At 38.5% G+C, this 12,734-nt stretch overlaps 1 pseudogene; it reads left to right on the top strand.

Moving 5' to 3' along the window:
• The first annotated feature begins 5,608 nt into the window (after positions 1-5,608).
• LOC133750405 (pyruvate dehydrogenase E1 component subunit beta, mitochondrial-like) lies at positions 5,609-12,260 on the top strand (annotated as a pseudogene).
• The last annotated feature ends 474 nt before the right edge of the window (positions 12,261-12,734 follow it).

Raw genomic sequence — 12,734 nt, 5'->3', positions numbered from 1 at the left:
TAATTGCCAGGAAACAAAAGTTAACAGCAAAGGAGAGCCAGAGGAGTGAAAGGGAAGATACTTGTTACACAGATTTGTGAACTTGGCCAAGTACAGTGGTGGCAGGGTATAGCTACTACAAAGACGACACATTTTAGAAAATACTCATGGGTATGGGCAAAAAAACTCAAGGACTGTATTTGTGACTAATTGTATAACAGTTTGTTTTAGTTTTTATCTGTGGAAAGTATAAAGCATCCTGACATGGGATTGTAATGTTTTTTCTTTCTTTTTTCTTTGTTTGTACCTATGCTGTTGATTGCTAAATGTTATAATCTGATCATGATGCTGAATAAATGCGTTATTAAAACAAAGAATTATTCACACCATATTTTAATCTCTTTTTTTTCATTCATTAAACTTTTATTTAATGAATACAAATTTCCAAAGTACAGCTTATGGGTTACAATGGCTTCCCCCCTCCCATAACTTCCCTCCCACCCGCAACTCTCCCCTTTCTCGCTCCCTCTCCCCTTCCATTCACGTCAAGATTCATTTTCAATTCTCTTTATATACAGAAAATCAGTTTAGTATATATTAAGTAAAGATTTCAACAGTTTGCCCCCATATTTTAATCTCTTAAGAACTTAAAAGGCAAACAATGTTTGCTGACTTTACTAAGAGGTAAAAATAATCAAGTAATTCTCATGAATAGTGGCTGTAGTGTTTTCTGCTGTTTATGCCAAAAGCAGCTCAAATGATAGAGTAATTTACCTGAGGTCTTAAGAATAGCATTGTATGTTTGTTTTTTTCTTTCCTCACTACTTTGGGTAGCATGTTTCTAATATATCTGAGAACACAGAGTCACACTAAAGCCAAATTATGTAATAAGTCTAGCCAAGTTATGACTAAAACGTCCAGAACAGAACATATGAACAACATATGACAGTCCTTTAAGATATGCTATGCCTTTATGATGTTGACAATATACTTTTAGTCTCACAATCAAGGAGATGCAATACTGATAAACACCACGGACTCCTCCACTTTACCACATCCCCCTACTTCCACTGTAATTCAACTCATTACTATTATTTTTCACCTGAATCTTCCTCCAGCTGTTTAAAATTTTTTTGTTGCTTTCTCTAAAATGTATGGTTATAATTCTCACAAAAGCTAAAGTAACCTTCTTAAACATAAACTAGTTCATATCATCTTTTAACATTCTCTAATGTTTCTATCCTTCAGGGACAAAAAAAATCCTATAGTACTTATTCTACATGTAGGAAGGCCTACATTATCTGTACCTCAATTTACTTATTAGACAACAACTACATCAAACTTGTGGTTCTAGTATATTCTACCCTTGTTCCCAAAGTAAGGCTCATTGCTCTAGCTACTCACCTCACCTGCGATACTCACCATCACCACCCCAATACCATAAGCTATCCAAGCATAATGTCTTCTTTTAATTCATACCTTGTTTTAAATGAAACACCTTCTTGGGGCCTCTCCTGTTCACCCATGCTAAAATAGCCTCTCTGTCATCTGTGGAACTATTCTTGATAGTCTTTCCTACAATCTGGCAATTTTCATGTTTGTTTATTGTTTCCATTGTCCAAATAAAAGAATAAATAAATGAAAGCATTACTGCTTCTGTAGATATCTGGAGCTCTGGATAAATTGCCTTAGTTCAATAATATCATAAAGAACTTTGAAATTCCAAATGTCAACTGAACTCAGTCTAATGCATGCATTAATGAAAGAATCCAATATGGAAAAATCACGCAAGCTAAAACTGATCATAAAGGATGTGTCTGACGCCATGGCTAGCAAAAAGAAAAAAAATGATTCCAAATTGGTTTGTTCTTTGGGATAATTAGCTTTAATTTCACAAAGACCTGTGAGATACAAGAGATCCAGACACTGACCTGCATTGATTCTATGTTTTCCAATAGGAATTATTGTTGACCAGTGGTATTTGAAAGTTGTTAACAAAAATGATTTAACAAGTATCAAATGAGCAGACAGAACAGCAACAATGAAGAGGAAAATTTATGAAATTCAGAGATATCATGTGAATTTAAGTCACAGAGTATCACAGTGGTCTCACTCTTCGTGTAAGCCATCAGAACAGTTCCTCAAGATGGGAGAACATTAAGGAAGTATCACGGTCCATGTCCTTAAAAGCCACAAGTTTAGTAAATTTTGAGATGGCAAATGTCTTATTCAAGTACTCTCTGACAGCACACACTATAAAAAGTGGTTTTGTCCACTAATTGCTTTCATGGTTGTCGCTAGCATTTTCTTTCTCTGCTTAGTCACTCATTTTGGAAAGGAACAAGACTAAAAGTCAGCCTCAGACATAAGAGGATCTTTTTGGTAGTGAATTTGTGTGTGTGTGTGTGTGTTGTGTGAATTTGTACAAAAATTATAGATCCATTAGGCTACTATATGCCATCTCCCCAACAGAGAAAGCTTGAAACTTTATTTCTGAGCAGATGCTCTCAGAAATGAAAATTGCCATAATCAAGTTCTTTTTATGAAGAAGAAACATAATACACACATTTTAATACATCCATTTTTTTTAGCTTTCCATTTCCTTAGAATCTCAGTGCTGTCCACACAAAAACCTGGCTAGAGGTATAGACTTATTGCAACATGTAAATAAAATCTGTTTGTAATTCACAGTTGTAACATTACGTGCCCAATTTTGAAAAAGTGGTAACATGTTCAGTTGGTTGTTCTTGCAACTCAATTACTGCAGATTTCTGAACATACAAGTCTGACAGTTAAGAATTCCTTATGCCAAGGACATAAAATGCTAAATATAGAGGACAATTTCCAATTGCCTACTTGAATATTTTGCCAAAGTATGTCAAAGAGCAATTGCAGAAAGCATTGTTTTTTCCTCTCATCTTTCCATAATGCATAAATGTCCATCTTTAGAGTTAAATGAACTCACCTACAAGCTAATTGATTTTGAATTCAAATATTTCTCAAAGATTTCAGATCAGTATATGAGCACTGTGGAAAAATTACATGTGTTCTCAATGCAAATTTTGGAACTAATAATCCTTAACAAATAAGAATATATTTGTTTTTCTTGTGAATTATTATGACAAAATATCCTGCTGTTGGAAAATAACCAAGTCCTTTGCTTTCTTCTTATTTTCTATTTTTCATACATTTCAATTAATAAAATGAATTTTCATTTGAGTTTGTTTTGGATGAGCTAGAATATAGAGAAAAGGTAATATATGAAAACTATGTGATTAATTGCATGAGGCAATTGCTTGTAACTATGATAATATCTAAATGCATAAAGATTTGCTATAAATAAAAAAGTGAACATAGCTCAAAGCATTCTTAAATAATCCATCCAATTTCTTTTTTTTAACTTTTATTTAGTAAATATAAATTTCCAAAGTATAGTTTATGGACCACACTTGCTTCCCCCCCCCCCATAACTTTCCTCCTACCCGCACCCCTCCCATCTTCCACTCCCTCTCCCATTCCATTCACATCAAGATTCATTTTCAATTATCTCTATATACAGAAGATCGATTTAGCATGTATTAAGTAAAGATTTCATCAGTTTGCACCCACACAGAAAAACAAAGTGTAAAATACTGTTTCAGTACTAGTTATAGCATTACTTCACATTGGACAACACATTAAGGACAGATCCCACATGAGAAGTAAGTACACAGTGACTCCTGTTGTTGACTTAACAATTCGACACTCTTGTTTATGGTGTCAGTAATCTCCCTAGGCTCTAGTCATGAGTTGCCAAGGCCATGGAAGCCCTTTGAGTTTGCCGACTTAGATCCTATTCCGACAGGGTCATAGTCAAAGTGGAAGTTCTCACCTCCCTTCAGAGAAAGGTACCTCCTTCTTTGATGGCCCTGTTCTTTCCACTGGGATCTCACTCGCAGAGATCTCAGAGATCTTTCATTTAGGTCTTCTTTTTTTCTTTTTTTTTCCAGAATGTCTTGGTATTCCATGCCTACAATACTCTCATGGGCTCTTGAGCCAAATCCGAATGCCTCAAGGGCTGATTCTGAGGCCAGAGTGCTATTTAGGACATCTGCCATTCTATAAGTCTGCTGTGTATCCCGCTTCCCATGATGGATTGTTCTCTCCCTTTTTGATTCTATCAGTTAGTGTTAGCAGACACTAGTCTTGTTTATGTGATCCCTTTGACTCTTAGACCTGTCATTGTGATCAATTGTGAACTGAAATTGATCACATGGACTAGTGAGATGGCATTGGTACATGCCACCTTGATGGGATTGTATTGGAATCCCCTGGCACGTTTCTAACTCTCAAAGATAATAGGAACTATATTTTCTTTTTTGAATACATCTTGGTTGAATTAAAACTCTTTGGAAGCAGGGAGCATCTAATACCAATGTATAGATCAGTAGAAATTGATATAAGATAATCAGAATTTGTGACCTCTGAAGGCTACTTATTCTCTCTAGGCCTAAAATCCTCAAATATAAGACAAAGATAATAATATGTACTTTGTGAGGCTGTAATATGAATTAAAGAGCTGAGCATCTGATTCATGATAACCTTTCAATAAGTATTAGATTTATTTGTATTTTTCATCTCCGGCTTTGCATAGTCACAGCTAAGTGAATGTTTTCTAAATAAAATGAAATATAATATTATGTCCACACTAAGAAATATTTATTGCTGTATATTCTTTTGCAATTTGCATTGCTTCTAATTTCACATTTGAAATTAACCTAAACGACTCTTCACTTCTAAAAATGGAAAATTTGTGTCTTATTACAGCCTATTTAGGTGGACAAAAAGTCACAGTATATAATTTATATATACTGGTATTTATATATACTGATATATAGTCAGAAAAATAAAGTCAACATCCACATTATGGGAAAAATAGATGACATAGAAATTGAGGCTACATACCAAGTACTTGGGCCCCTGCACCCATGTGGGATACCAGGAAGAATCTCCTGGCTCCTGGCTTCGGATCGGCACAGCTCTGGCCGTTGCGGCCATCTGAGGAGTGAACCATTGGATGGAATACCTCTCTCTCTCTCTCTCTCTGCCTCTCCTCTCTCTGTGTAACTCTGACTTTCAAATAAATAAATCTTTAAAACAAATTGAGGCAGCCTGCGCCATGGCTCAATAGGCTAATCCTCTGCCTGCGGCGCCAGCACACCGGGTTCTAGTCCCGGTTAGGGCTCTGGATTCTGTCCCGGTCGCTCCTCTTCCTGTCCAGCTCTCTGCTGTGGCCTGGGACTGCAGTGGAAGATGGCCCAGGTCCTTGGGCCCTGCACCCGCATGGGAGACCAGGAGGAAACACCTGGCTCCTGGCATCAGATCAGCGCGGTGCGCCGGGCTCAGTGCACTGGCCGCAGCAGCCATTGGGGAGTGAACCAACGGACAAAGGAAGACCTTTCTCTCTGTCTCTCTCTCTCTCTCACTGTCCACTCTGCCTGTCAAAATAAAAAAAAAAATTGAGGCTACATAAATATGAGTGGATACAGCAGTGAAGATTTGGACTGTCTCTCTACAGAGAAGGGAAAAGTCATGTATTCCTGGACAATTTAAGAAACTGATACAGGTCAATAGGCAGTGTTTAGAGGACATGGTGAAGATAGCAGCAGTTTCTGGGCTGGTGGGAAGATCCTCTTTAGCAGGTATTTGGGCTGCTGGAAAGGCAATTTCACCAGACCGTGTTGGTGACACTGCAGGTAGCAGTTCATGATGCTAGAAATCAAGCTATGGATGAAGAGCTGGAAAGAGATGAGAAGGTATTTTTGCGAGGGGAAGAAGTTGCCCAGTATGATGGGAGATACAAGGTTAGTCAAGGCCTGTGGAAGAAATATGGAGATGAGAGGAGCTCATCTCCTTTATCTGAGATGGGCATTGCTGAAATCGCTGTGGGTGCAGCTATGGAGTGTTGCATGCTTTGTGAATTTGTGACCTTCAATTTCTCTATGCAAGCCATTGACCAGGTTATAAACTCACCTGCCAAGACCTACTACATGCTGGCAGGCCTTCAGTCTGTGTGGATAGACTTCCAGGGACCCAGTGGTACCTCTGTAAGTGTACCTGCTTGCTTTTGCCTATTACAGTTGCCTTGTTTTTTGAATAAATAGAAAATGTTACCCTTTCTCACTAGGACAGATATGGATGTGGCAGTCTTAAAGATTTATCCTATATATATATAAATTTTATATATTAAATAGGTCTATATACATTTAATGTAGATTGTTTTGATAAGGAATAAGCAAATTCCAACCTATAGGGGAAAAAAAGAAACTGATACAACCCATGAACTGGGCATTGTGAAAAGATCTGGACACCCCCTCCTTTACCATGATCTCAAGAAAACATGGCCTGGAAAGTCCAAGAAAGTGGCAGAGCCACTCTGTGGAAGCTTGTGGAGAGGTCAATAAGCCAGCTGCATCCAAAGATTGGGACCTTCACAGGGTATCAGCCTCCACTTCACCTGCAGCTTTTAAATCTCACTGAAGTGCCTCTCATTGGCAAGTTCTTTCTTCTTTCTTTTTATTTTTTTAAAGATTGATTTATTTATTTGAAAGTCAGAGTTGCACAGAGAGAGGAGAGGCAGAGAGAGAGAGAGAGAGAGAGGTCTTCCATCTGCTGGTTCACTTCCCAGATGGCCTCAATGGCCGGAACTGTGCCAATCTGAAGCCAGGAGCCAGGAGCTTCTTCTGGATCTCCCACATGAATGCAGGGGCCAAAGTACTTGGGCCATCTTCTACTGCTTTTCCAGGCCATAGCAGAGAGCTGGGTTGGAAGAGAAGCAGCTGGGTCTCAAACTGGCACCCATATGGTGTTTCAGGCCAAGGTATTAACCCGCTGTGCCACAGCGCCAGCCCCAACAAGTTCTTTTTTTTAAGATTTTATTTAGTTATTTATTTGAGATGCAGAGTTACAGATAGAGAGAGGGAGAGACAGAGAGACAGGTCTCCCATTCCCTGGTGTATTCCCCAAATTGCCTCAACAACTGGAGCTGAGCCAATCTGAAGCCAGGAAGAAGGAGCATCTTCCAGGTCCCCCACATGAGTGCAGTGGCCCAAGCATTTGGGCCATTTCCACTGTGCTCCCAGGTCATAAGCAGAAAGCTGGGTCAGAAAAGGAGCATCCAGGACACAAGCCAGTGCTGATATGGGATGCCAGCACTGTAGGTTAGAGGTTTAGCCTCCTATGCCACAGTGCCAGACCTCACTGGCAAATTCTAACCCAGCACCACACAGAAAAGTATGTGTGGATAAAGGGAAATATGCTCTTCAACCTCAGAAGAGGATGATGATGGTGGTGGCGCCACATTGAAAAAACATCAACCTGGGGCCAGCGCTGTGGCGCAGCAGGTTAACACCCTGTCCTGAAGCGCTGGCATCCCATATGGGCGCTGGTTCTAGTCCTGGCTGCTCCACTTCCGATTCAGCTCTCTGCTGTGGCCTGGGAAAACAGTAGAAGATGGCCTAAGTCCTTGGGCCCCTGCACCCATGTGGGAGACCTGGAAGAAGCTCCTAGCTCCTGGCTTCGGATTGGCTCAGCTCCAGCCGTTGTGGCCAATTGAAGAGTGAATCATTGGATGGAAGATCTCTCTCTCTCTCTCTCTCTCTCTCTCTTTCTCCTTTCTCTCTGTGCCTCTTCTTTTTCTGTGTAAAATAAATCTAAAAAAAAGAAAAATCAACCCAGCACCTCCCATATAACATCCTTATTAACTCAGTAACTAGCGTATTGCTATAAAAATTTTAATTTCTAGGTTAAGAGCATGAAAAAAATCACACTTCCACCTAAACTAAAGCAATTTTCTTCATACACCTTAGGAAATTCTATCATCTCTTCCCAAAAGGAAATAGATTTTTAAAAAAACTTAAAACACTCTTCATTCCTTAAAACACAATGCAAGATAGGCCAGCGCCCATACGGGATACTAGCACTGAAGTCAGTGGCCTCACCTTCTATGTCACAGTGCTGACCCCCCATATATTTTCATATTACAAAACTTTCTAAAACAACCATTGGCTGCAATTCACAAATTTAAATAACCCGATTTCATAATCCTTCTTAGGTACAAAGATTTTCTATATAACGCAATACAGAAGCAGTTGAAGAGCCAAGAGGTTACTGAAAAATCTAAGAAAACCAAACGAAAAAGACAAATTATGCACAAGTTGCATGATCAGCTACTGAAAAAAAAAAGGAAATTAACTGTTTATCTAAGACAACAGCAATTTTTTTGTATCTAAATTATGACCAGGGTGACTTCAGGGAGGAATCAGCTTTCCCCACTACAAAACTAACCCAAAGGTTTACAACTTTAATACTCTGACTTCATGTCAGGGAAAAAAAAACCTCAATTCAATTATCCCACAAGAAAACATAAATTTGTTGACACTGGCAGGCTGCCATAACACTATGAAAATTATAACTGCAGAAATAACAAGAATGAAAGAATACTTGAGATATAGCTCTTTGTAACTTAGATGGTTATTCTTTCATTTGCACAAAGCATACTGGAGATTTTTTAACATTTGAACTGCAAACTCATCCATATCTAGTATATAATACTCAAAAAGGAGCCAACAATCCCAAAATTTAAGGCTGCCAACCACAAAAAAATTACTTAGCAAAACTATGATCTTACTTAGCCATAAATGATGCTAAGCTTCCTAGATATACATGGATTGAAAAAGCTCTCTACCCTAGGGATATTAACTATATAACATGAGTACCAAGAGGTTAAAGGCAAAAAAAAGCAGGGTGAATAAAATTAACTCTTAAAATGTCTCAATTTTTTGGCCTGCACCATGGCTCAATAGGCTAATCCTCCACCTGCGGCACCGGCACAGCAGGTTCTAGTCACAGTCGGGGCACCGGATTCTGTCCTGGTTGCTCCTGTTCTAGTCCAGCTCTCTGCTATGGCCCAGGAGTGCAGTGGAGGAGGGCCCAAGTCCTTGGGCCCTACACCCATGGGAGACCAGGAGAAGCACCTGGCTCCTGGCTTCGGATCAGCACTATGTGCCGGCCACGGCGGCCATTGGAGGGTGAACCAATGGAGGGAAGACCTTTCTCTCTGTCTCTCTCTCACACTGTCCACTCTGCCTGTCAAAAAAAAAAAGCCTCAATTTTTATTCAGTTGGTTACATAGACCATTTGAATGGTCATTCTCTGAGTTAAGGCAATTCATTTTTAGCTTAGTGTGTAAAATCCCAAAAAGTGTAGGATGTTTAGGACTCCAAAAGTCAAGCCTGCACACCAAATATAGGTTGTATGGACAGATCTACAACAATTAATCTCAATACAGTATTTGCCTTAACACTAAAATAGCACTTAAATAAAATTTAAAAAACACTAAAATCGCATTATTTATAAGAAAAGTAATGTCAGAATCATAGCATTCCCAACCCAAAAGATTTGCAACCAGAATTCTAACAAAAGAATAATTGGAACCTTCCAGGGATCATGGCATAGACAAGCAGGCAGCTCAGCATGGCTACAGGCTGTTTCAGATAATATTATATGGACATAGAAGCAAGTGTAACCAGCTTCAAGTCAAGGTGAAATGGAGGTACTCTTTTTAAATTGTCCTAAAGTAGAACTGAAGGGGCTTCCATCTGTGAAACTGCCTGGTAAAAGGCCTCTTCCTTGATGCACAAGGTGGCTACCTAGTCCCTCTTCTGACTCTCATTGCCTAGATACAAGTAACATAAACCAGTGAAGCATGCATGGTACACTGGCATGACATCACTGTCAAGTTTATCCCACATATATTGCCTATGATTGGATTAGGTATCAAGCAGATATATTATATGGTTGATCTGATCTTTTTATTGTGCATTAACATAAAGGCATATTTGTCTACTCTATATTTATTTTCCCAGTTGATCTATAGACTCATTTTAACACTTTATATTAATCACTATGCCAATCTAAATGACTCTTAGAAAGGAATAATAATTTTAATTAGGAATAAAATAGTATTGCAATGGGAATATGCCATAATAAACTATAAGAATATTCCATGAGGTTAAGCAAGAGGAAATTTTTAAAAGCATAGGATGTTTTGGGCCGGCACCGTGGCTCACTTGGTTAATCCTCCGCCTGTGGGCCCGGCATCCCATATGGAAGCCAGGTTCTAGTACCGGTTGCTCCTCTTCCAGTTCAGCTCTCTGCTGTGGCCCAGGATAACAGTGGCGGATGGCCCAAGTGCTTGGGCCACTACACCCGAATGGAAAACTGGGAAGAAGCACCTGGATCCTGGCTTCGGATCAGTATAGCTCCTGCCATAGCGGCCATTTCGGGGGTGAACCAACAGAAGGAAGATCTTTCTCTCTCTCTCTCTCTCTCTCTCTCTCTCTCACTGTCTAACTCTATCTGTCAAATAAATTTTTTAAAAAAAAGGCATAGGATGTTTTGAAATAATAGTTTCTGGCCATAAGGATTAATAACAATGAGAGGTGCCAGGCTGAGGTTGAAGAGATGTTTGCTATACAGACGTTTTTGCAAAGTATTTTTTGTGTAACATGGTCATGCTTTTGTGCTACGTTGTAGTTCTTGCAGTCTTTTGTGATACAGTTGCTATTAGGCAACTGTACATAAGAACCCTTCTTTATAACATCCTGCCTTTATTTCTTAATTGTTTTGTTAGGGTTGACATAGTGACCCCAGTTTGATTCTGATAACTTTCACATCTGCTCTATTTCATCTTATTAAATACAATTCTTTATTTCAACATGATTCTGCATCTCAACTCTGTCATCTGTTTTATTAGCTAAGCCTCCAATGCTATGTTAACTCTGTGTTTTCTAAGGACACCAACATTTTACCTAGGCAGAATCTCAAATACATCCACATACAAATGATATCCTGAAAAATATTGATTACATTCCCTGAGTGCAAACTATTATTCAAAGTCTAAGTATGCTATCATTCTGACCACATTCCTCTTTTGTTGTCCACAAAGGTAATATCTCAAGGGGCTGGTGTTATGGCATAGCAGCTTAAGCCTCTACCATATGGGTGCCAGTTAGAGTCCCACTTGCTCCACTTCCAAACCAGCTCCCTGCTAATACATCTTGGAGAGCAGCAGAAGACAACCCAAGTGCTTGGACACCTATACCCATGTGGGAGACTCAGAGGAAGCTCCTGGCTCCTGGCTTCAGTTTGGCCCAGCTCAGATCATTGTGGTCATTTGGGGAGTGAACCAATAAATAAGAAGTAAAAATATTATGGTGTAGGCTGGCTCCGTGGCTCACTAGGCTAATCCTCCGCCTGCGGCGCCAGCACACCAGGTTCTAGCCCCAGTTGCTCCTCTTTCAGTCTAGCTCTCTGCTGTGGCCCGGGAGTGCAGTGGAGGATGGCCCAAGTCCTTGGGCCCTGCACCCACATGGGAGACCAGGAGAAGCACCTAGTAGCGGCCATTTGGGGGGTAAACCAACGGAAGGAAGACCTTTCTCTCTGTCTCTCACTAACTCTGCCTGTCAAAAAAAAAAAAGAGTATGGTGTAGCAGGAATATAGGCAAGAACTATAAACAATAATCAAAAAATGTCTATTCACTTAGATATAGCAAATTTTGAAATAGTAATGGATCATTAAAATTATAGTAGTACATCATTCATAACCATTTGACAAAAATTTAAAATGAAGTTTGCTTCAACAAATACAAATTTCCAACTAATATATGAAAAAATGCTCAACATCACTTGCCATAAGGAACATACAAATGAAAACCACAATGAGATATCAACTCACCTCTATCAGAATGGCTGTTATGCAACAGACAGGAAATAACAAATGCTGAGGTTGTGGAGACAGGGGAATTCTTACACACTGTTAGTGAGAATGGATACTAAGGATTTCTTTAGAATTCTTGACTGTCATTAATGTATGAGATTCTCCCATAATTTTTGGGTTTTTTTAAATTACAGAGTCATACAAAACATCATAAAATGAAGCAGAGGTTATTCCCTCATTACTATTTTTATGAAAATAAGCAAGTGATTGTCATTACATTTTTTGAAATCTAAATGAATTTAATTTTTATTTTAACTATACAGGAAATATTTTGTTACATTGTCATTGGTTGTATTTCATTGGAAGAAATTGTGAATGACTAAGTGACCAAAAACTGTATATGTGTGAAATGGTCATTTAACATTCAATTATTATTTATACTCATTGTTTGTATAACCACTAAATTGGGTCTTTTTGCTTCTTGAACTTCTTATTAAAGGAGTATGAAGCCTTTTTACTGTAATGTAAATTTGAAATATATTATCTCTAAAACTAAAAAAAGAAAGAAGAGTAGAAGGAAGATGTGTGGGAGGGAAGGAGGAAGGGCATATCATTATATTCTTAGACTTGTACCTACAAATCATTTTGAATCTCTTAAAAATTAATTAAAATTTAAATTTAAAAAGAAAAAATCTATTATAAGACATAGTGATTTTTATCCATGTTCTGGAAATTTTCTTTATATTATTTTTAAATAATGCTTTGAGTGGACATATTTAAACCTTCCTGTATATGTTTTTGTCATATTCACATGGTTCATATCAAATTACAAAATTCTCCTCAAAGGAATCCAATAATTTTAACTTGATATTTTATTTCTTATTTTCTATTTGTTTTCATCTTCACATTTTATAAGTGTCCCTGAAATAGCAAGTCTTCACATCTCCGAATTGTGGTCATCTTGGTTGCCATTATCACTCTCAATTAATAATGCCAG

The sequence above is a fragment of the Lepus europaeus genome, chromosome 2, assembly GCF_033115175.1.
Source record: "Lepus europaeus isolate LE1 chromosome 2, mLepTim1.pri, whole genome shotgun sequence".
Classification (NCBI taxonomy): Eukaryota; Metazoa; Chordata; class Mammalia; order Lagomorpha; family Leporidae; genus Lepus; species Lepus europaeus.
This window is presented reverse-complemented; position numbering and strand designations above follow the sequence as displayed.